Raw genomic sequence first — 27,018 nt, 5'->3', positions numbered from 1 at the left:
TGAGAACTCTCATTTTGTTCTAACTCTAACTTCCCTAGAAAAAAAAAAAAGCCTCCATTTTCTACCCTTCCTTCATCTTTTCAACATTTTCTCCTCTTCCTGCACAAAATGGAACCAATATGTCTGTTGATAAAGCTGCCACCCCACACATCCATAAGGAAATGACCAAGTACATGCTAAGACTTTAGATCTGATGTCTTAGGGCCTCTGAAACAATGATATTTTCTGCCTCATCTTTATTTCTACTTGAAAATAGTAACACACCATGTTATTTTTCTATAATTATTTAGTTTTTCTTTAAATGCAACTGAACTTATTACTTCATGACCATGGCAGATATTATAAAGTTTCCTATTACGCTGGTTCCATATGACATATGATACATTTTATGTTGAATATTTTGATTGCTGTCATTCTTGGTTATCTAGCTTAAACACGAGAGACAATTGAGGAAGTTGAGGGGAAAATAAACAATCTGGCTGTTATTATCAAAGGCTTGATATCAAATATCAAGGCTCTGCCTGTGTTGCTCTGAAACACTTTGTGGGAATTTGAACTTCAGGCTGACATCTAAAACACTACAGTTATTCTAGCCTGTATGTATTCACACTCAATTTACAAAAGAAAGGCAAAAAATCATTTCTAAAGCTTTTCTTCAAATAGAGAAGGAAAGGTCCTTTGTAAATCTTCTATAGTACTAATTTATGTATCCACAGGATTTCCAAGAAGTGATTGGTTTAAGTCTGCCCCGTTCTAAATGAATGTCTAGCAACAGAATTGGATTATTTACACTGGCTAGCTCAGGTAAGTGGATTTAAACTTATTTGGTGACCAACCTCTTCAAGCAAAAACAGGCATTTACATTGTGAATCATTAGGCATATATGTACATAACACAGCACAAACATGCTGCTGAAACAATTTTTCAGATAATAAGATTCTCACATTTTATTTTATGTAAATAACAACTACCGCACTATAAGTAGATTTGACAACCTACAAGTGGATTTGATTGTAAAATGAAGGCTTAGGCCAATTAGTTTCTAATCATATGGACAATATTACCAACTGCATTGTGATAATATAGTATAATAGAGTGGGAAAAGAATTAAAATACTGCCATATCCATATTTGTCCTCAATACCCTCAAAATACCACAATGTCACAAACTCAAATATTTTTGTTTATTGACTCTAGGAGTTCATAAAAGTCCCTCAGAGTTCACAGAGCATGGGACCCTCATTATATTGTTCTAGAGAAAGGGAAAAAAAATCTTTGATAGGAAAGGTGCCTGGTGGATTATTTTAATTACAGGTTTACTATTTGTAGAAATTTCCATGATAATATGTCTGTCAGAAGGCTTATGTCCAATGAAGGCTGTGATCAGCTTGTCTTAAATTTTAGAAATCTAACTAAAAAGTAAGAAGAATTTGTTATCTACTTTTAAATGTAGTCTTACTTCTTTTGAAGCTTATTGATTTTCTCATGTATATAATAGAAGAAATGTTATTGAATAGTATGGAAATAATGATGGAAACTTATATGTTTGCCCTTTTAATTTTGGGATGGTTGTATCATGCACAGTCACTGAATATTGCAGGCATTGACTGAAGGAATTTGGAATAGAAATTAATGGTAACAGAACTTTTTTTCTCAGTTTTTTTTTCCTTTAGCTGAAATAATTTATTTGTTATATTTATTCTGGCAGCATTTTCCTAAAATCAAGTAAGCAACAAAGAGTGAGATGAGTTGAGCTCATTATTTAAATAAGCATTGATAATTTTAGGGTCCCTTCTCCATTTTACGCTTTTTTTTTTTGCATCTTTTACATATGAGTATGTAATGAGTATGCAGGTGTTGAAGTATAGAAGAGAATCATTTTCTTTTCAAATCCATTCTATGCTATGTGATAAAAGGTAAATCTATATTAATGTGAATAGAATCTATTCTTGCAGTCATGTATATGATTATGCACACATATGCACTGAATATATTGGCTCAAAATGGGATTATATTTGATACACAAATTCATAATTAACTTATTTATGACAAAAGCACATTTATCACACATTTATCAGAAAGATAATAAATTAACAAATACAACTACACCTATATTAATTCTTCTCGTTACTCAAAACTTTCTTTTTGCAGATTTCCTTGGCCCTTCATCAATTACTACTTTGTATTTATTAGCTGATGTTCATGTTGATTCAACCTCTGCCCAATTAGATTTCTAGTTCCTTGTGGTCATGCACTGAGTCTCTATGTTTCTGTTTCAATATTCCATTAGATACACTTTCCCAGTACTAATGATCCTCATAGTCGCAATGTGGTCAATGTAAGACTTTGTAGACTGAAACCTCCTTCTGCTCATTGCCCTCCCTTCTACTGCCAGTACTAGCATATACATTTTGTTTAATTCTTTTCTTTCATTTCATAATTTTAAGTACCCAGCGAATATTTTGTAATACTCTAAAGAATACTGTGACTGAGTGTAAAAACATCAAATATAATTGCTGAGGGGGAAAACATCAAATATAATTGCTATGTAAATTAAATGATAAAGAGTGTTTCTACGTATCTGAAAAGTTGTTTGGGGTACCAGATGATAGTGATGTTTCTTTTTCATATGTTTTATCATTTAGTACTCCTCTGAAGCCAAGTATTACTTTGTTTGCTTGACTCTGACCCAATAAAATAGAGTTCAAGTGAAAGAACTGAAGAATTATTTAGGAAACAATATGGGTGTATACATTTGCACTCAAACACACACACATATACATACACACTCACACACACACACCACATAAAACTATAATTTAAAGCATGCTCTCTTGAAAGTAAAATGGTGAGATCTAAAATATAATACTTTGTACCACAAAGATACCAGTTTTGAGCATCTAATTAGCCTTCTAATTTTGAACTTACTGTAATTGGGTCTCCTCTGTTATGAGAATTGAAATTGAAAACAAGTGTGTATTTCTTACATTTATATTTCTAAGTTGTCAAGCATAATTGTTTTTTTTATTTCTTCAGGTAATTGACTTGTAATTTTTATGTTATTGCTATATATTTCTGCCTGGGATCTCTTTATAATCCATATCTCCTGCAAATTCTTCATTTCAAGGACTATAGAATGCTTCACAACATGTACTCACTTATATAGCTTCACAGAAATGGTATTGTCTAAAAAGGAGTAACTTTGTAAATCAACTAATAAAACATTTTAGCACATTTTCTTACGGTCTACAACCCTTTATTATAAACTCACTACAAAATTATAGAGTATCTGGAAATAAAAACAGAGAATATGTAATCATTTTAGTTTCTTGAGATGTTTATATATGTTTACATTGGTATGTGTATAATTTAAATTGTTTTACATTTTCAAAAATAACACTTTGAAGGAACTAGCAAGTCTGAGAAAGGATGTTTATTCCCTGAAGACCAAAACTGAAAAATAAAACTTTCCTGAAGTCTGTGGATTTATTTAAGTTTGCCTAAGATTTCTTTAAGTATCAGATTGAATATGATTTATAATTATATTTTTAGTAATATAGAACAGTAGAGATTTGGTTGGTTCATGCTACCAAATTGCAGATAAAGAAGGTAATTTGATACCGCAATATTTGACTAATAATGAGTGAATGGGAGCCTGAAAAATAAAGTATCTAGAAAGGAAACCCTGGTCATGGTAGGAAAGGGTATGTTACAGGAAAAACAAAATCTTATTAGGTTCATTCTACAACAACATTCACTGTTTCTCACTCACCCAACTATCCCATGCATGTTTGGCTGGTTTAGTTCCACAAAATCATGAAGCATCCAGGACAATGAAGGCGACATTTCCTTTTATGTTAATACATTATCTGTAAAGATGAGGTCTCTGTATCAGGGAAAGAGAGAGAGAGTCTCATAAATGATTGAGTCTAGAAGTAAAAGTATATCACTCTGCTTATACTGCTATGACAAGAGTAAGTATGTTGTAATGCTCTGCCTTAATGAAAAGTGTTAGAAAATTTACTTTTCCCTGGGAGTCCAAAAGGAGAGCCAGATGGAGATGGGCACTAATTGTATCTACCATAGACAAATATTCAGTTCACTCCTGAACAACACAGGTTTGAAATGTGTGGGTTCATTTATATGAGGATTTTTTTTCAGTACTATAAATTATTTTCTCTTCCTTATGATTTTCTGAATATATTTCTTTTCTCTAGCTTACCTCAATGTAAGGATATAGTATATAATACATATGTTATACACTATATAATATATACTATATGTATAATAACATACAAAATATGTGTATTCAACTGTTTATTTTATAGGTAAGACTTCCAGTCAATAAGTAGTCTATTAGTAGTTAGATTTTTGGGAAGTCAAAAGTTATATGTGGGTTTTTGACTGTGTAGAGGGTCAGAGTCTCTAATCACCATGTTGTTCAAAAGCATACTCTATTCTCATCACTCCATCTGACTAAATTATTGAAAAGATAACCCCACTAATTCAAATTATCTTTCTTCAGTGTATTTAGTGTGCTGACTAGTGTCACTCCAAAATTCATGCCCACCAGTAACCTCAAAATGTGACTTATTTGGAAATGGGGTTTTTACAGATGTTATTAATTAAGGTGATGTCATACTGAATCAAAAATCCAATTACTGGTATCCCTATAAGAGGAGGAAATACACAGATACACAGAGAAAAAGGACATGTGAACATGGAGGCAGAGGGTGAGGTGACAGAGCTTCAAGCTGGGGATTACCCACAACCACATGGAACCTAAGAGTCAAAGGAGGATTCTTCATAGAGTCTTCAGAGGAAATGTGACCCTCCTGACATTTTTTCACATCTAGCTTCTAAAAGTGTGATAAAACAAGTTTCTGTTGTTTAAACCACCAACTTTGTGGTAATTTATTAAAGCAACTCTCAGATTAATACAGTAGATTTAATCAAATTTCCAAAAACTCAATTTTATCTTGTTTTTCCTAAAAGCTGTATTATTTATGGTGAAGCTTTTTTTGTTAGGAAGATTTACTTAAAATTGTACTAAAGACTTTCATTTGTTATTGACATTCCTTCAACTTTGCATTTTACTCAAAAAATTGTTGTACCTGCTTTTGGAAGGGAAAGTTCCTATTGCAAGTTTAATTTTAATTTTAATTTCAATTTGAGAGAGAGAGATAGAATAAAAGCAGGGATGAGGGGCAGAGAAATAGAGAGAATCTTAAGCAGGCTCCATGCTGAGCATGGAGTTTCTATCCCAAGCCCCTAGGATCATGACCTGAGCTGGAATCAAGCCTCGGATGCTCAACTGACTGAGCCACCCAGATGTCCTTCCTCTTGAAGTTTAATTAAAATGACTATCTTAATAGGATGCAAAGAATTAAAAGGATAAAAACTTAGAATTACATTCTGCAGGTTTTTAATCCACACAATATACCATATTTGGCATGGATTATATTTTAAAATATATTTAAGGAAAGGTAATTGTGTAATATTAGGAAAGTACTAAATATTGCTAAAATGACAATTATATTACAATATATAAATGTATCAAATTAACATGTTGTAATCCTTAAATTTACACAATGTGTCAAATAGATTAAATTAAAAAAATTCTTTGCAGTGTTTCACACTGTTTAGGGGTTCAGTAAAGAGTAAACCATGTTTAAATGTGATGTAACTAGTACAATTATATATGTTAATGATAATCATACAAAGTACTTCTAGATTTAAAAAACCAGAGTTTTATTAGTATTTACCCCAAATTCCGTATGTAATATATAGAGCTAAGTATACACACCCACACATACACACAGAGAGATTATACATAAAACTGGCACCATCTCAAATAAGAATGGTAGGTTGTATCAATATCAGTATTCTTGTTGTGCTATTGAACTATAATTTTACAAGATGTTACTACTAGAAGAAACTGTATAAACAGTACTTAAGGATCCTGTATTTTTTCTTTGACAGTATATGAACTGACAAATTCAAAATAATAATTATAAAATATAGTGATAGAGCTACATTAAAACATATAATATTAACAACAAACAAACAAAATGTTACACAGATGACTACCTTTGGGACGCAGGGAGTGTGTGTGTGTGTATGTGTGTGTGTGTGTGTTTTGGCCAACATAGTAGTACTAACACAAGAAAAGCATTAAGGAATTTTTATGACATCTATTAAACTACTAATAAAAACAGTTTTAACTGATAATAGTAAATTTACAATAATTTTATTCATTCCATCAAAATTCCCAGTTCTAGTTATGACTATGTACTATAGGACATGATCAAGACGATTCTACTTAATTTTTTCCATGTTATTGATAAAATGTGATTTTTCCTAGCTATATTTCTTAGACTTTTAGTATTACATTTTATGTTAATTAATAAAAATACCTTGCTGAAATTAATAATGAAGAAGAATATGGAGTGAAAAACCATTTCCACTAAGGAAAGAGAATGACTACATTTTATCAGTAGTTAACATAATTTGGTTGTTATTTTAGCATTCATATACAAAGCCTCAATTATTTTTCTTAATGGTAATTTTAAAATTAAATATTAATTCCAACATTGAAAATTAAAATTACTGTAAAATTACATACATGACTCTAAAAACTAACTGTGCATGAATTTCGGTTGAGTCAATTCCTATAAAAGGATGTATAACAAATAATAGCATCTTTCTTGCCCTGAGTCTACTGCTCTCATCTAACCTCCAGAAACAACAACTTTTATTTTTCCAAACTTTCATTTTTAGCTTCTATAACTAAATAATATATAAATGCAAAATGTTACTGATTTATTAACTTTAGTGAACAAAAGACGAGGAAGCTATGTCCATAGAAATTCTTTCATCCCGACTTTTCATGCCTCCTGGGGCACCTAGGTGGCTCAGTCAGTTAAGTGTCTGGCTTCGGCTCTGGTCATGATCTCATGGTTCACGAGACAGAGCCCCACAATGGACTCTGCTGACAGCTCAGATCCTGGAGCCTGCTTCAGATACTGTGTCTCCTTCTCTGCCCCTCCACTGCTGGTGCTCTTTCTCTCTCAAAAATAAACATTTAAAAAAATTTTTAATTTAAAAAATTAAAGAAAAAAACTTTTCATGTCCCAACTTCTAATTTGGTATATTTGTACTATATACTTTATAGTATATATATATATATATATATATATATATATATATATATATAGTATATATATACACACACACACACATATGTGTATATATACACATATATACATATACATATATATACACATACATACATTTTTATACATATATATTTTTTATATTTATATATTACATATGTAAATCTTTAATTCTCATTTTACTAGCCTAAAAGAATCTCATGGCTTATTATGTAACATGACCATCTTAGCATTACCATCTGCCATTACCTCCAACTGCCCAACCTATCAAACTTTTCCCTTCCAATATTTATCCTATTTAGTACTGTATTTTGAGGTACAATACCTCTAAAAGTTCTAATAGTTACAAATCAATAAATGAGGTACACTTTTTCAAACCTTGCAAATAATTTTTTATTACAGAGCCACAAATGGGCTAGCATTATTTTTGTGTCTCTGATTCTAGTAGCACAATTTCTCTGTTATACAATGGAAATGAGTTCTAGAATGAATACTATTATTGTTCTTCATGTTCCAAAAGTAATACCATGTTTTATTTTGGGCTACTATTTGGGCTGTTTGGACTATTATTTTCTTATATTTGGGTTCCTCTCCCCTCCCCCTCCCCACATATTTATCAATCATTTTTTTCATTTTTTTAAAAGAGGATGGATTTCTAAAGACAATTCCTTTCAAGACAAATACCATATAATTTCACTCATACGTGGAATTTAAGAAAACAAATGAACATATGGGAGGGGGTGGGAAGAGAAGAAAGGGAAACAAACCGCAAGAGACTCTTAACAATAGACAACAAAGTAAATGTTGGTGGAAGATAGGTGGGAGATGGGCTAAATTGGTGATGGCTTTTAAGAAGGGCACTTGTCATGGGCACTGGGTGTTGTATGTAAATGATGTATCACTGAATTCTATTTCTGAATCCAATATTGCATTGTATATTAACTAAAATATATGTGCCAGCCTAATCCTAGAGTCATAAAGATGAGCTGACTACTAAAAGAGATGCAGTAATGATGCAACATGAGAAAAAATTAAGTATTTGCTGAGATCATGGACTTGTTTATTACCACAGTGTAACTAAGTTTTTTCCTTTCCCCACACAAAACAAAGAACAGACTGTCTTGTATGTAAAAGATGAACAAAAAAGTGTTAAATGGAGAAGGGACCCTAAAATTATCAATGTTTATTTAAATGATGAGATCAACTCATCTAACTTTTTGTTGCTTACTGGATTTTAGGAAAATGCTGCCAGAATAAATATAACAAATAAATTATTTTAACTAAAAGAAAAAAAACCTGAAATAAAATAAAATAAAATAAATATATTTTTGCGCATCCATATCCATTTTGCATAACCAACCCTATTATTTGAGTGGAAGTGGGGATAATATCAGTGGAGTGGTGGAGAGACTGGGATTGATTAATACCATTTCTCTATATAATAATGTATGGTCAGCCATATATTATTATCTGTAATATCAAATAATTTTTTATGTCTCTTTATATCCTACTTATTGCAAGGCTGGATCCTCTGATATTTTCCTTGGAAGATGGGCCTACACACACAAAATATATGTCAAAAACTTTTAACCAATGATACTAATTATAAAGGTGATTTTCAAGAAATTGTGATGTCTGTGAAAAAAGAAAACACAGACTATTGTGTGAAAAACGACAGCTAAATATATCCCAAAATACAGTAACTTTCCAGATTTTATAAATAAGTCAAGATCTCTCTTTAAACTTTTATACTTTTTTATAATTTTCTGTTTATTTATTAAAATAATACAGTTATGATTAATTTGAGTAATCAGTACTTATAGTCTATTTCCTCCCTAAAAGAATAGGTTGTCTCAATATTGCTTATCATAATATCTTCACATAACAATAGCACATTTTCAGCCATTATAATTACTTGGAGAATAAAAGGATGAATAACGAGGCAAGGAAGGGGCTGCCTGATGTTCAAGAAAATAATTATATATTGCAATTGCCAGAAAGTTCTGGTCACTAGGTAACCTTATTTCTTTTCTCCTTTAATACTAGAAAATCATCTAATAATGTATATTTCAATTAAATTATCACTTTTTAAAATAGCCAACTTCATATGTATTCCTCTATTTTATGTTAATTCTCAATATAATTATCTCTCACATTTCCATAACTATGCAATATCTCAATGATTTTTTTCTCTACATAGTGGGTATGATACCCACTTATATAGATGGATTTAATAACACACTTATCACAAAATAAATAACAGTAGTCTGAGAGAATAGCAACAAACCTATATATATGATCACTAAACTCTAAGACACATGAGGAAACGTTATAATCTAATTCAAATTATTTGGTAATTCATTCAATAAAAAAATAAGTTCTGGTTATAAGGTTTGAACTGAATTTACAGTGTGAATTTAAAAGAGGAAATATTCTAGGGGCGCCTGGGTGGCGCAGTCGGTTAAGTGTTCGACTTCAGCCAGGTCACGATCTCGCGGTCCGTGAGTTCGAGCCCCGCGTCAGGCTCTGGGCTGATGGCTCGGGAGCCTGGAGCCTCTTTCCGATTCTGTGTCTCCCTCTCTCTCTGCCCCTCCCCCGTTCATGCTCTGTCTCTCTCTGTCCCAAAAATAAATAAAAAAACGTTGAAAAAAAAAAGAGAAAATATTCTATATTTTAAAAAAAAGGTTTACCTTTTCTAGAAGAGGAGACAGATAAACTAGCATATGTATTATTAAGAGATTGTGAGAATTCATACAAATCAAATAAATAAGGAAATATGTTATAAAACTGAGACACTTTGACAAGATGATCAAAAAAAGCCTTTTTTTGGGGATGCCTGGGTTGCTCAGTCAGTTAAGCATCCAACTCTTGATTTAGGCTCAGGTCATGATTTCATGGTTTGTAGGGCTGAGTCCCATATCAGCCTCTGTGCTCACAGCATGGAGCATGCTTGAAAAAAAGCCTTTTGAAGAATGGACAAATATAGTTACAGTGATTCCTACAAAACTATTTTTTGAAACTGTTGCATATCAACTATAACTAAACTTTGTCATATTCATCAGCAAAGTTATTATATAGTGTTTATATACATATATTTTTATGTTTTTAAGGAAAAATAAGAAATTATCTATGCTATATATCAAATTCTATACCAAAAAGCCAACACTCTTATGGCTCTGTTTTATGGAATTCAAACCACTGTACAGCAGCAAAGGCAATTAAATATTTTCAAAATGATTAAAAGGTTGTGATTTGAGAGTGTTTAGTAGGGCATACATAAGGGAGAAATAATGTAGAGCTAATATTACAATAATCATGGGAGGAATTAATTTGGAACCACTACAGACTCTACCAACTGCTATCATAGGAGATGTGTTAAACGGGATAGTTACACATGAATTACCTCATACATATGGCGAAGTTACTACTTGTGGGATTTGTCATTTCTGTTAAATAAATATTATTGCTCTAACAAACATCTCTTCTTTATCCCTGTTATAAGATTGTGTAGTAAATCAATGAAGTGACCCAATTTAATGGGAAATTTAGATTTTATTCCATATGCCATTCCAAGAGCTTAGGCAACATGTTAAAAAAGAAAACTAGAGGTGCCTGAGTGGGTCAGTCGGTTGAGTGTCTGACTTCAGCTCAAGTCATGATCTCATGGTTTGTAGGTTCCAGCCCAACATCAGGCTCTGTGCTGACAGCTCAGAGCCTAGAGCCTGCTTTGGGTTCTGTGTCTCCTTCCATCTCTGCCCCTCCCCCACTCGTGCTCTGTCTCTCTTAACCAACATTAAACAAACGTTAAAATATTAAAAAAATAAATAAAAACTAAAAGTTACCTCCAAGTCAGTACTTGAATGTAATGATAATCTAGGAAAAAGCTGACAATTAGGAGAGCGATTCATTCAGTTTGAGGTGTACAATAATTTCAGACCAGTTCATAGAATTTCTATTGTAAAGCCTGCAGTCCAATTCAGCTTTTCATTTGTTGATACCTCTATTAAACCTCTATTAAAGAGGAATTAATTTGGATGGTGATTAACTGGACAGGACTGGTATTGACCTAGGGACAGCTCCAACTAATGCAAAAGTCAAAGATAGTATAGGATTGTGGATCTATCACAACAATCTCCACATATGGAAGGACCTTTATTATTTGATGCTGTGTCACATTTGCAAACAAGACTCTTCCAACACCAAAGCATCAGCTTTAGCTGTGATGATTTTCAACATAGTATTTTCAATTCTGTAAAATGTTTAACTTTCAATTAGAAGAAGTTGGATACGGTACACAGTTACTCATTTATTTTGGCAAAAATTCAACTCAGAGAAATACACACATGAAGTGTCCATCAATTGCTTCAGCACTTTGTGTCAATGCACACTGCATGGCAAGTGGATTTCTGGTAAAGTGGATACAGGTACCTCTTCCCATTTGTTACAACCCCATCCCTGATGCTATGATACCAACATAACATCTGGTTCCAGTTAGACAATGAAAAAAGATATAGCCACCTGTGTACATATCTTTCTATATTTCTTAATAACTCATCTTGAGTTCTCATTTAAATATTTAGCGGCAAGGGTCTTCTGCCAGTTGCTGTTATTCTGAAACAAAACATTAACTGAAATGAAATGAATTTATTTTGATATGTCAAGTTTGATGAGCTTTTCTTCTTATAACTTTGATCTTCCCCTGGCCATCACAGACCAAACATATCGTTGTGAGGTATTAGTAGAAATCTGGGAATCTTAAAAACTTCTTAGCACACACAGTCTTCATAACATTTTTTTTATCTGCATGCTTATGCTTTTTGCAGTAAATTCAAATTAATTTTTTTTTTTAAATTAAGTTTATTTATTTATTTTGAGAGAGAAAAAGAGCGCAAGTGGGAGAAGGGGAGAGAGAGAGAGGGAGAGAGAATACCAAGCAGGCTCTTCACTTCCAGTGTGGAGCCTGATGCATGGCTTGAACTCATGATCCCTGATACCATTACCTGAGCTGAAGTCAGACCCTTGCCTTACCGAGCCACACAGGCGCCCCCAAACTACATTTTCATGTGTAGCTGAGTCAAGGAGGAAATTATGACTTAAAGATGGCAAACTTGGGTTACTCTAATAAGATTTAAAGAGAACGCAAGTGAAATACACCATTCCGCCCCCTCCCATAAAAAAAGTAAAAATAAAATAACACAGGTCCTTGGGGAAAGCTATCAGATAAAAACAAGTTAACCAGTAAAGTCCATTTTCATGCATCACAACAACAGATTATATTTTTATAGGTTGGAACAATAAAAATGTATGGAGTTATGGAACTTAGCAAAGATATACAGTTTAGATAATGATTATAAAGGTTAACATTTTAAAAGTGCAAACTTTAATAACTTATCAGCTACTAAGTCACCACCTGCTAATAAATCATTGGTTGCTTTTGAAACCAATTTATTTCCTTTCCAAAGCAATTTCAGACAAATTCATAGCTATTAAAATAATTAAATACAAGTGACATTCTGGGGAAAATGTGGAGGAAAGAAAACATTCTGAAATACTCATTATTTCTTAAAAGTGAAATCCCACAGAATGGACTACTGAATTATTGGTTTCCAAATCAGCCAAATAATCAGAAAACCTGGGAGTTTTTTTTCTCCTGCATTTAATTTATACCTCTTTAATTGAGGAATGTTGAGCATAAAGTAAACTGCACATATTTAAAGTGTACAGTTTGGTGTTTTGACATGTGTGTATACCCATGAAACCATCACCATAATCAAGATACTAAGCATATCTATCACCTTCAAAGTCTTCTTGTGCTGCTTTATAATGCCTCCTTTTTACCATTGCTGAAACCCATTTCCCCAGACACCACTTATCTGTATTCTGTCACTACTGTTTACTTTTCATTCTCTAGAACTTTATATAAATAAAACAATATGGTATGACATTTTCTGGGGGGGTCTGGTCTTTTACACTCAGCATAACTAAAGACTCACCCATACCGTACTCTATATTAATATTGCCCTCATGTATTGCTGAGTAGTGTAACACTGTATTGCCATAGGACAATTTGTGTATCCATTTACTTATAGGTAATTTTGGTTATTACAAATAAAGCTGCTAGGTATGTTGTATATACATCTCTGTATAGACTCATGCTTTCTTTTCCCTTGGGTAAATGCTCAGGTGTGCAATGATGGGATCATGTGGGAGGTGCCTGTTTACATTTTAAGAAACTGGGATTCTGGGCACCTGGGTGGTTCAGTTGGTTAAGTGTCCGACTGTGGCTCAGGTCATGAGCTCACAGGTTCCTGGGATCGAGCCCCGTGTCAGGCTCTGTGCTGACAGCTCAGACACTGGAACTGACTTCAGATTCTGTGCCTCCCTCTCTACCTGCTCCTCCCCCACTCACACTCTGTCTGTCTGTCTCTGTCTCTCTCTCAAAAATAAACATTAAAAAAAAAAAAACCTCTTGGGGATTCTGAAGTGTTGATAACATTTTATATTCTTATGACCAGGTTTGAGAGTTCCAGTTCCTCCGTATGACTCTGTATGAAACTTTATATTTTGGTTGAAGTTATTCCAATTGGTGTATAGAGCATATACTATTATTTTAATTTGATTTAACTTGTACTTTGCTAATAATCAGTGATATTAAGTATTTTTTCCTATGCTTATTTGTCATTTATGTATCTTCTTTGATAAAATGCCTATTCAAATTTTTGTGCTTTTAAAAATATTTGGGTCTTTTGTTTTCTTATAATTCAGTTTTGAATATTTTTAAAATAATATGTATAAACTGAATACAAATTATTAATCAGACAAATGATTCATAAATATTTCTCCTAGTCTCTAACTCTCAAACTTATCTTTTTATTATCCATATGGTGTCTTTCAGAAAGCAGAAGTATATATGTAAGATACTATATACATATGTTTGAAATAGCAATGGGAGTCCATGGGAAGTTTTTAAATATACTTATTCTTGAGCTTTACTTCTAGTTATTATGGGTCTGAGGAAAAGGTTGGGGATATCCATTAGGTTGGGTGAAATGTTTATTATTGATTTAAAAAACCCACACTATTGGTTCATTTCTTGGTTAATCAACTTAAGAAATAATTTACATTAAATAAAGTTCAGTGATTTTAAGTTCAGAGTTCACTGTGTTTTGATAAATCTATATTCTTGGATAGCTAACATCAAAATCAAGGTATAGGATTCCACCTCCCAAGAGTTCCTTCTTGCTTGTAGGTAATCAATACCTTCCTACCCACAGCCCAATGTCCTACAACCAATGTTTTACTTACTTCAACTACAGATTTGACTTTTGAGAAAATGATACAAATATAATCATACTGTAGTATTTTGCATCTAGCTTGTTTCACTTAGCATAATGCTTTTGAGATGCATTCATGTAGGTGGTGGTACCAGAAATCTTTCCTATTTTTGTTGCTGAGTAGTACAGTATCAGTATAAGATTTTGTATTCATCCATGATTAATAGGCATTTGGTTTATTTCCAGGTTTTGGTTATTATGAATAATGTAAAATATTTTCTTAGCCCATTTTTGTGTTGGCACATGTTTTCATTTCACCTCTATAATAACATAAACTAACTTCAAAAACCTTCAAATGCCTATACTCATGGTCAATCCCCTTTTAAAAACCAATTCTAATTAAATAAAAATATGAGGCAAATTATATACATAAAGATATTCATAGCTTTCTGAAATCAATAATAATAAGCATTGGGAAACAACCTAAATAAACAATATGAAAATGTAAAATAAACTGTCATATAGTTACACAGTGAAACATTACACATATATTAAAATATCTTAAATATACAAAGGCCTAATAAACTATTCATATCATAAAATTTAGGTCAAAAACAAGAAATACAATATTAATATAAGCAATTATTTAAAAATATACATATATATATATAGAATAATACATTGAACACACAAAAATTTAGAATGGTTATATTTAGGTGGTGGCATTGTAGATGATTTATATAATTTTGTTGTTGCAAGTACCTTATGTTGAGGACCAGCTGCAACAGGTCATGCCTGTTTCATTGATGGGCTGACCAATATATGTGTATGGATGGGAATATGTAACTCATTTCATCTCTTCTCAACTGATGATGAGAGTAGAGCAGTGGTCCTCTCACTTGGTTTTATCAGCTGACCCATCCTCTATCTGTATGAATTTGGGAGATCTGAGAGATGAGCTACAAACTGAGAAACTGTTTAACAAACTAAAAACAAGAATTATGATGAAAATTCTTGATGACATTATGGGTCATGAGCTATGCTTTTGGGATTCTCCTAAGTGTACACAATAAATCCAATGAGAAAGAAAATCTTAACAACTTTGCCATAGAGATAAGATTTACCATCTTCGTGTGACTTCATTTGTATCCATGGGCTTAAAGGAAGGACTTGGGTAAATTTAGCCTTCACCTTTTTTTTTCCTGTATTTTGAAAGTTTCTGTACTGTCCATGTAGTGGTTTTATATTATTCAGAAAAGAAATTATTTCATTTAAAAAAAGCATATGTTAAATCATTTTTGGACTGATGAAAAAATGACACAGTGGAAATTAAAGAATGGAACAGAAATTGCTTTACAATCTACATGTTTCATTCTTGATTAAACTCAACATATTTGGAGCTGCAGGGCTTTCTGTTAAGAAACGTAATCATTAAATTGTGTTAAAACTCAGGTTTTATGTATCTGCACAGTTCGTGCTCTACTAAGCTGATGTTTCAAATCAAACAGTGATTTTCTCAAAATTAACAGATAAACATAATGCAGACAAATATCTTGTAAATAGGATAGCCTCACACTTTTTTTAATTCAGAAGATTCTTTGAGAGTATGTCCTTATATGTGGGTGTATATGGATTTTCATCCTTCAGGTCTAAAGTAAAACTAATCCATTTCATTTCTTGTCAAGATGAATAACTTTTTTTCTCCTAGAATGTAATATCTGTCCACAAAGTGGAATTTTTATGGTGCAAATAAAACAGGCTTGAATCTGTCAAAATTTTCAATTTAGGTTCTCATATGTGATAGTTCTTATCTGCTGTGGACTCCTCTGTCTAGGCACTGAACTGCTTTCATCTGACACTCTCAGTAGATGCTCACTATTAAAGTTTTACCACAGTGACAACACACTGATTTTCTTAAAAATACCCATTGTTGCCACAGAGCCCTAAAATGAATAATACTTAGTTGTCTCACAATAAGACATAATCAAAATATAAATTTAAATATGTTAGACAATAAATGTCCTATCTATTAAAATGAACATACTTTGGCTTGGATAGTGAAAAATGAAATAGAGGAAACACAGTATTCTGACAAGAGAAATTTAGGGGAACAACCCTTTATAATGTACTATCAAGGTGTTGGGTGACTTTTAGGATTCTTAAAACTAATTTTTCCTTTTTTTCTTTGAAGCACTTCATATATTGATTTTCTTCTATTTTACTATGAGAAGACCATTTAATAGCTTGGATTGACTCTTAGTTTTATTTAGAAAATAGGAAAACCAAAATCATAACGGGTAAAATATCATGAAACTCCATCATTTCCTGGTGTGTGTGTGTGTGTGTGTGTGTGTGTGTGTGTGTGTGTGTGTTTCAAAACTAGAAACAAAATACACAAATTTGGGGACTGGTAGCTTATTAAAATGATCATTAAAAAGCTCCAAACCAAAGCATGGGATCCTAAAAGACACTACTTAGGAATATAAATTAAGGCAAACTTCTCTCACTCTTTCATCTGGATCCCCTTCCTTTTATTATTTTCTAAACCCAAAAGCTTAATTCACAATTCATATATGATAAACAGACATTAAAAATAATTATAAACTTATGAAATATTTCCTATTTTCTCAGCACCAAACACTGCCCCACCTGGAATATAGAAAATAAGTGTTTTTTTTTGTTTAATATTGAAATTGACATCTAATATTTATTTTTTATTAATTTTGAGAGAAGAATTATTATGTCTAGAATTTATACATATTCCAGCTTAGGAACCCAAGTTCATTGGAGATTGCTACAAGCCATTCAAGACTAATTCTAAACATAAATATTTGATTAAAAGAATCACCACCATACACTAAAACACAAGATCTGATGTCTGGCAACAGAATGTGGTCACAGAAGGATAGGAAAACTAAGTTGAATTTGTCTTAAAGATGATTGTTTTAAAAATTATAGTATTAAAAAACACTACTCACTGTATCAGTTATTATAATAGATATTCATATAAATAGTTTTTTATATATATGATATAATCTGCAGGTATAGAAAGAAAATTTAGAGAGTAAATATTATCATTACTTCTGGACTAGAAACTAAACCTTGAGAGTTTAGCTGATTAACCCCTGTCACATTGCTTAAAAGGCTGTGTGTAATCAAGATTCAATCACCTATGCCCTATTTTGTTAAATATCTCCACCCAACAACTGGAAATGTAGGGAAAAAAAGAGAATATGGGTAAAAAAGAAAGTTCCTTATTATATGAACACTGCTTTTCAGATTATGGCAGATCTTAAAATCCACTAGCAATGAAAAGATACTTTACTGATTATGCTACAGTTCTATTATTTTCTTGTTTACTTTTTAAATTTTGTTTATTAAGTAATATAAACTGTTACATTACCCACTCACATCACTCTTACTCCTTTGTTGTAGGATAAGTAGGATATGTCTGTCCAAAATACCTCTGATTCACAAAGTAAAAATTGTTTCAAATCTAAATTTGCTCCTAAACTAGGTTAAAATAAAGAAAAAATTAGGTGCTTTGATCAACACCAATTCAGGAGAATCAAATTTGAAGCTTTAAACTTGATCCTTTAAATTGGAGGGCAAGAATCCCTCAAATTTGTAACAGCAAACGGCTGTTGCTTTAAAACTAAGGGCAATAAATCCACCCTCTATGATTTAGCCCTTCTGTGAACAACCACAATGCCATGCACAAGTCAAATCTCATTATAGAATATGATCACTTGTATTGAAAGTCAAAATGAAGCAAGTCAATAAAATGGGAGAATATTAGTACCTGACTGTATTTTAAATGTAATTCATCATTGGATATATAAAATATGCATGAAAGAAAAGGTCTGAAAAGGTATGCTTGTAAAAACTTTAGAAAATTGTGATGCTGTTAATGGAATTGCCTTCATCCTACAGTTTCTTTTATTTTATCAATAGGCAGATGACTGGAGTACAAGATCATGATAACATAGTGCTTTGAGGGCTTGCTTAACTTTGAGGTTTCTTGCCTTGATTTAAGCAACTATATGAGGAGATCAGATATCTTGAAGAAAAAAAAAGTCTTCTCATTTGAGGCTAGTACTTTTTCTTTCATTCTTTTCTGCTCTGAAAAGAATGTGACATTTATTACTCCTATGTAAAATGCTATATTCCTAAGATCTATATACTCCCAGCTTCAAATTAAATAGCTACTACCATCAACTTCCTTCATTTTTAATAGCAAATTTCATTGGCCTAATGGAAAGTAAAAGATAGGTATATATTACACTCAGACTGAGAGATGAAAAGCTAAAAATACTCATAAAATTCACAAAATCTCTTCCTTCAGAGCTTAACTCCAAACACCTTCAGAGAATGTATCTGCTACTATCCCAATTTACATGTTACATAAATCTCTAACCAATAGCTTTTTAACCAGAAAGTCTTTGGAACAATTCTGCATAACAGCAGGGGAGGTGACCAGTAGTGATTAACAACTTTCTTGTTCAATTTTCTTTCTAGAGAGAAAAAATCATTCAAATTCATCTTAGCCTCTTACCTTGATGTTTATTACAGCAGATGAGATTTCCCCCGCAAGACACTATGTTACTGCTCTTTTCATACTAAACCCATTTGCTGTTACAGCTGTGTTAATTTTTTCCTTCCTTTCCTTTCCTTTCCTTTCCTTTCCTTTCCTTTCCTTTCCTTTCCTTTCCTTTCCTTTCCTTTCCTTTCCTTTCCTTTCCTTCCTCTCTCCCTCCTTCCCATTCTCTCTCTTTTTCTGCTAGCATTTTAAAATTTCATATTTTATATATCCCAAATCTCGATCAGGTATACAATTATGATGCATGAATTGATAATTAGTTCCTTTTTTAACAACTTAATGTCAATGTATCTGTACATCTTTCTGGATTTAAATTATGCTCTGAAACTGGTGAAAGGTGTTACAATTAATTGTGTACAGGACCAAACTTCTTGGAGTTCATGCCAGATGATTATGATATCGATACTGATTCCATAAATATTTTTATTGCATGAGTTTCATCATCAATGTTGGGCCTATAATTTTAGCAACGTCATAAAGTATAATTTTCTCACTTCAACGATCTTAACAGATAATGTGAATAGACATACACTTGATTTGAACTAGATTGTGATAGTTTTTTCCACCCCAGCTTGATTTGTACTTTTTATATTCATCGAATTAATCTTTCAAATTTTTTAAAACATCAGTTGTTATTTCCATAATTACAATACTTAAGTCCCCGAAATGATGTTTCTGATTCTTCCTCACATTTCTCATGAAATGAAAGAGTGGTGTGTGGAAAAAAGCCACATAAACTCAACAACTCCACAACAATAATGCTTTTAGAAGTGATATTTGTGCTTCTAATTGGAACAAAGGCTTATATCCAATGTGAATTCTGAACTTTACTAAGTCTCTTTTGTTTGTTACTCAAGCAGCATTGAAAAAGAATGCCAAGGACATATAATCAAAAACATTAGTATACTATTTTCAACAATTGATCTAGTGGAGGCATTTCTACATATCTGAGTAATCCTCCATAGTCTTTTATAAGTTTACTTTTTATTTTTCAATAAATATATGACTTTTATAAAAATAACAAGCAACTTGAAAAAAATGAAAAGGGAATTACAACATAACTTGAAATCTCTTCACTCACATATAATCATACTAAACCTTTTGTGAGTACCACTATAGACATTTTGCCCTACCTATAAAGAGTTACATATTAGTATAGTGTAATAAACCACATTTGGGTTATATTTGCTTATCAAAATGAAGAAGAAATTCAAACGCTTAACATTTCTTTGTGAGACAAAAAAGAATTTGGAGAAACTATTGAAATTCAGATAAGTACTTTTTTTGTTTTAATTTTAGAGACGAAGAGCCAAGAGGGGAGAGAGGCAGAGGGAGGGAGGGAGGGAGGGAGAGAGAGAGAGGGAGAGAGAGAGAGAGAGAGAGAGTCTTAAGCAGGCTGTATACTTAGCAAGGAGTGCGACGTAGGACTTGATCTCATGACCTGCAGATCATGACCTGAACTGAAATCAAGAGTTGGATGCTCAACTGACTGAGCTACCCAAGTGCCCTTCAGATACATACTTTCTTAACAAGAAATATGTACATATTTTAAAAAATCCAAAATTTAAAGAGATTATAAAAATCAGACATTTTATTTCTCTAAGTGCTATCTGTTCCAAATTTAGCTGTATCTATAAATTTTATAGTATAAAATAGAAATTATTGCAGAGTTGACATCTCACACTATCGACTTACACTGCCCATTTCCCAAAATACATCATAACATCACTTTTATATTGTCAAAATGTGTAACGTATTTTTATTTATATCTACAGTCATCAATTAATATTAAATGAATTCGAAATTCAACATCTGTCTGTTGTGGTTGTTGCCTGCATGAAGATACACATGATTTTTGCTGCTGTTTACACAGTTTACTAGAGTTTGTTGTCTAGTGACTCTACCAGACTATGTCATGGTGTTTATTTTTGTTATGCGCATGAGAAATGCAGTGTCATTTCAGGATTTTAGAAGCATTTTTATTATACCTTCAAATACTTTTCTGTTTGTTATTTTTGTCAAGAAAAAAATGATGAATATGTTGAAAAAGTTTTTTGGCCTTCCAAAAAAGTACCTCAAGGAAAAAAAATTAATCTGTTCTATTACTCTGTTGTATCTGGTATTACATTGTCTCCCTAGGTTGGTCATTTTAATTCTTTTTTTTTTTATGTTACTTCTTTTATAACTGAACTTCATTTCTGTAATGTTTCTATTTTTCTGTTTTTAGTTATTTTTCATTAAAAATTTGCAACTTCACTTTATCTCTTTTGGTTTTCTTACAATTTTCTCAATACTATATTCAACATACATTTTTCTCTCTACAGGGTTTTTTTTTTTTTTTTTTTTTGAGAGAGAGAGAGAGAGAGAGAGAGAGAGAGAGAGAACATGAGCAGGGGAGGAGCAGCAAGAGAGAGAGAATCCCAAGCAGGTTCTGTGCTGAGAACATGGAGCCCAACTCCACACCCCTGGGATCATGATCTGAGCTGAAATCAAGAGTCAAATGCTTATGGCATAGGCACCCCTATGGTTTTGTTATTATTTTTTTTAGTTTGTTTTTTTTTTTTTTTTAATTTGCTTATTTTTGAGAGACAGAGACAGAGCACAAGTTGGGGAGGGGCAGAGAGAGAATGAGACACAGAATCCAAAGCAGGCCTCAGGCTCTGAGCTGTGAACACAGCTCACAAAACGTGAACACACAAACTGCGAGATCATGACCTGAGCTGAAGTTGGAGGCTTAACCGACTGAGCCACCCAGGCACCTCTAGTTTTGTTATTTTTATAGTATTGTTTCCTTAGAAATATTTTTTCCTAAAATCTACATTTAGTTGGTTGATTTTTTTTCTCTGAAAGATTATAATTATCTTTCATTAATGCATGTTCCTTTTCCCCCAAATATATGCAGAGAGTTTGTTTGTTTTCTAATTATTGTCAATAATTTAATGGTGAGAAGTATTTATTAAAAAATAGGTTATGGGGTGGTTGGATACTAAAAGTAAAAGAAACAATTTGAATTGAGTTCTTTTCTCAGACCTATTCTCAACCACTTGGTTATTTCTTCTATCTTTCTGAACAGACCTGTACTCAGTTTTGGTGCTTAAAGAGTCAGTGACTCCACCTGATCTTTACATCACAGGCTCTAGAAATGAAAGCTTTCTCTGCATCGCCTCTCTGATTCCACTTTGCCTCAACTCTGTCAGTGTCCTCATATAGGGATTCTAAGCTTTTGAAATTCAAAAGGAGAAAGATTTAGTATTTGACTCAATCCCCTCCTGTTGTGATATTGATCTATGTCTCTACAGGCTCAGCCTTTTCTTTTCCACTGTATTTTCTCTTCCCATAAAACAAATGTCATGTTGATGGCATCCATTTCCTTGTCCTGTTATTTCTCACTCTCTCCTTTCTTTCACTCCCTCCTTCCTTCCTCCCTCCTTTCCTCCTTTCCTTTTCCTTTCCTTTCCTTTTTAAAATTTGTCTTCCCCATTTTCTTTGCCTCTTTGAAACAATACACCAGTATTTCAAAAGTATTATACTTACAAGAAAATAAGGTGAGCATTCTACTTTGCCTTCATAGAATTGTTCAAAATATCAACATATTTATCATATATTTAAAGAATACCATGTGATGGATGGTCTGAGATATGCTACAGTTTGTAGGCAAAATTGTAACCATCTCCTTTCATTTCTAAAGACACACTTTTCCCCTTCTTAAACTTTTTTCTCCACTAGGTTTTGGAGAAATTGAGTAAAAATACTTCTACTATGTCATCTTTAAATGGGATTCTCTGCATAATTCATATGTAATGGCTTTTTTTTAAGACATTGTAGCACGTTATTTTATTTTATTTATTTTTTTATCTTATGTGCAGTCATGCATTCAAGCATGTCCACTAAAAGAACTATAATCAGTGAGATTGCTGAATGTTTACCTTTGGAAAGAAATGAGGTCTGTAGACATTTTTCTTACTTTAAATTCTTTCCTCCTCTCTTCTTCTGTTCCCTTAGTTTTGCACATTCTTTCTCCTCTTTTAAAGTAAAATAAGGGTGGAGAATAAATAGAATTCCTTAAGGAAATGTATGCATATTTTTCATCTAAATGATTTGTGCTATATGTAGATTTGTACATGAATGGAAGCACTTTGAAACATTGTTCTCACAACATTGAATGTGAAAATTTATATTTTACACACATTTAAGATATAATTAGATTTAGTACAAATAATACTTTGAATTAAAATAGATTATTTCTACAATTAATTATTAGAGGTACAGAACAGCAATATTATCTGTATGGTAGGTCTACTTACGAGGCTATTTTGGTCATTGTTTTAGTATTCTAATGATTTGTTGTTATTAATGTAGGTGGTGATGGCAGAAATGTCGATTAGACTATCTGCTCTGATGAGTATTTGGATAAGATTATTATTTCATTATTATTAAAAGCATATTTCATGCTATAAATTTAAAAAGGGAGTTTTTGACAATTTAGGACAAGTATCTATAAAGTATTGCCTAAAAGCCAAACCTGGAGGGCAGTCTGCTTTGCAAATAAAGTTTTATTGGAACATAGTGACACTCATTCCCGTATGTGTTAGCAAAGACCGCGTTTGTGCTACAACACAAAGTTGAGTAGGCGTAATGCTGCTACGTGACTGCCAAAGCTGAAAATACACAGCCTGTTACAGAAGAAGTTTGTCTTCTCCTGAATTAGGATGTTACATGCAGTACAAAGGATAATTCTTTGCTTTATATGTTCATTACTCTTTAAACTCATATACATAATGTTGACAATTTTAACTATGTTTCCATATCATAATATTGCACCATGACAGTAACATGAGAAATAATGAAGACTCATTTCAGTAAGTGGGTATTTTTATATGAGTTAATAACTCATTTTTTAAATAGGAACCAAAGTCAGCAAAAATGCTGATACATTCTGATTTAGTGGTTCTCACCTTTGACCAAATTAATGTGTTTATCTATTAAATTAAATCATGAAAACCATCTTCTCTCACATTTATTTCATAATCCAGATAATGATCATTAAAATGTATCATTAATTAGTACATAGGCAAAATATTTTATATAAAAATATTGATTTATAAATTAGGGTTCTTTGGGTTATAAGCAATAGACAAGAACTAGGGTTTATTTAAGGAAAAAATGAGAAAATTATTCATAGATTCATAGAGCTAATCAGTAGATTAGCTCACATTATGGATTATTATACCAGGATATTTTGTCTAGGAAAAACATGAAAACCAAGACAGAAATCAGGCAAAGACAAACATTTAGAGACCAAAGCAATACTTAACCATATTTTCCAGGTATCATCACCAAAATAAATATATGAATCCCAGTTTTTCTTTTAACCTTAAACCATTTCTCTCATGATTCAAAAATACATTGGAGAGGGAATCAGTTGGCAGTTACCATATTTGCCCTCTGATGTACATGACAATATGAGAAAATATTTAATAGGAAGAATATCTGGCAGGACTTTGGGTTTCATGGTGAAAAAACACAACGCTTTGATTAATTATCCTACAAGGATGACAGAGAATGAATTAAATGTTGTACCTCACATTAAACACAGAAAGCAATTTTATAAGGAGAAATGGATGCTGGGTGATCAAAATAACAATATTTATTCACTCTCGTCACATTTGCTTAAGAAAAATCAACATAGGCAATGCTGTATGGTTTATTTCTTTCCTGGACATATAGGGAGACCCTATTTTCTTGCATCTATTTGCTACCTTACATCAAAGTAGTACCAAAAATGGAGGTAGAAATGTTGCACATTACAAGTCTAGATGCTGAGATATCCACCATGAATGTCCACCTCCTCTCTCTCTCTCCTCTAAGGAGCTGAAAGTAAAAAACCAGGAGATGACAGAGACAGAGTAAGGAAGAAACCTACATTGTGACTTCCCTCATGGAGCAAAACACTTAAGAGAGCATATCTGACCCATATCAGGCTGTGATGCACTTTGAAACTCAACTTTGAGTTAAGCTCTTGGCTTCCTTCCATTACTTATTTTAACCTATACATGAAATTAATGGTAATTGGAATTTGATTTTAAGTAATGAATGTGGACTATCACACACAAACTCTCTTATTCTCTTTTTTTTTCTTTCTCTCTCCAAAATATCAGTGAGACTTGACAATGTATGAAAAGGAAGATTTTAACACTCACTAACTCCTACTCTATCTGAATTTTCATTGTTTAATATGAAGTGTGCTTCTTAATATATATTATAAAGGTATTTGGGGGTTACAAATTATAACTTATTGTGCTTTATTGCTCTTGAGTGATATACTTTTTATCACTTTAAATGTATTTCTTTAAAATTATTTTACGGTTTGTATCATTGTATCATTGTATCATTTTGTGGATTGTATCAGGCCTTTAGAAGCCCTGATGCTATACTATTGATTTGGTATTTTCTAAGGAAGCAATATTACCTTCAACTCAAACCAGAATGTTCCGTCATTGCTTGTTTTCTTTGAGACTGCTTCAGTGTTTCATATGAGGCCTACCAGCCCTTTTTCCCTTTCAGTTTCAATAGAAAATTTTTCTATCCTGCTCTTGACACTTATCTTATACTTCCCTGATTTGTAGTTTTGTTTGTTAAGGTCTTATCTGTTCAACCAGATTGTAAGTACTTTAAGACAGCAACCATGTTTAAAGAATCTGTGTGCCCTATGGCACTTAAGAGAGGTATCTAGTAAATTTTTGCAGAATGGTAGTTGCTATATAGCTCCAAAGTGACTCACATGGTCCTGCAGCCTTGATTTGATCATTTTCCTACAAGAATATTTTAAATGAACCTGTATTCTGGTATATCATCCTGCATCCTACAAAAATGGAATAAGCTTGTTTTTACTTTTCCTCCCTTCTAGATCGTTGGTCTCACAGCTACTATACAGAACTTATTCAATTATTTAGCATTAACTTTTAAATACATTGGTTTGTATCTCATTTGTAGCATGACAAACTTTTACCTTCTTTGTGGACACTTGCTTTTCCTCTATACCCAGAGTTCCCCCAGAATAATTCATTGAGTTATGACATCAGCAGTCATTAAAAAGCGTTCTTTAAAATATTAAGGAAGAAAATTGTATACTTACTGTTATTACTGAGTAATTCTATTGCTTAGTTGTTTGTCTTGCTCTATCCTTAAGTATAAATAACAATAATTAAATATTTAATTTTATTAAGGATAACTATAAATGCATATTGTTAGAAGTATTGGCACAATTTACCATTATGTTCTTGTGCTTTCATGGCAAAAAAAATACACAGAAAAGTTGTTTGAAGTAATATTTTAGATACGTCTGTAAGCAAATATATAAACAGTGGATCGAACTATCTTTGTTTTAATCAACATCTGCTAAAATCAATCTGATATCTAAGTCTGGATTTATGTCTACATATATACAACAGATATCTAATATTTCTACTTGTATTTCTGATAATTTTGCTAAATTCAGAATGGATGATTAATTTTGAGCCTACATTTTACAAATGCAATGCAGGATGTTGTCATATAATAGATTTTTGCACTTTCCGAGTGACTCTAAAATTACACACTCGCACACACACACATAATTCTTGGATATATCAGCATATAACATGGACAGCTAGGAGATGGATTCATTTCAAAATATAATTATACAAAGTTACATTATTAATTTTAGATAAAGAACAAGAATCATGTGCTTGAGGTTGACAGCCTCATCAGAAACCTGAAATAGATTCTTTTCTTCCAAGAATACAGTCCAGTATGACATACAGAGAATATGTGAGCATGTTTAAGACCTAGTTCTAGTCAAAACCATTAGTGTCATTTTGTAATCACATAGAATCATGGTTATATTTTCCTCCCATTAACACCATCCGAAGTTGGATCAGTAAGGGGAAAAGAATATATAATAATTACTGTAGAAAGAGATTAGTGAGGTT

General features: G+C 32.2%; 1 long non-coding RNA gene across 1 annotated transcript in view; it reads right to left on the bottom strand.

The window, feature by feature from the left end:
- LOC106982282 (uncharacterized) overlaps positions 1-27,018 on the bottom strand; it is a 458,722-nt gene that overhangs the window by 53,501 nt on the left and 378,203 nt on the right. The window contains exon 8 of the long non-coding RNA XR_008299853.1: positions 3,772-3,885. This is a non-coding gene — a long non-coding RNA (uncharacterized LOC106982282). The remainder of the gene's footprint in view (positions 1-3,771; positions 3,886-27,018) is intronic.

The sequence above is a fragment of the Acinonyx jubatus genome, chromosome A1, assembly GCF_027475565.1.
Source record: "Acinonyx jubatus isolate Ajub_Pintada_27869175 chromosome A1, VMU_Ajub_asm_v1.0, whole genome shotgun sequence".
Classification (NCBI taxonomy): Eukaryota; Metazoa; Chordata; class Mammalia; order Carnivora; family Felidae; genus Acinonyx; species Acinonyx jubatus.
This window is presented reverse-complemented; position numbering and strand designations above follow the sequence as displayed.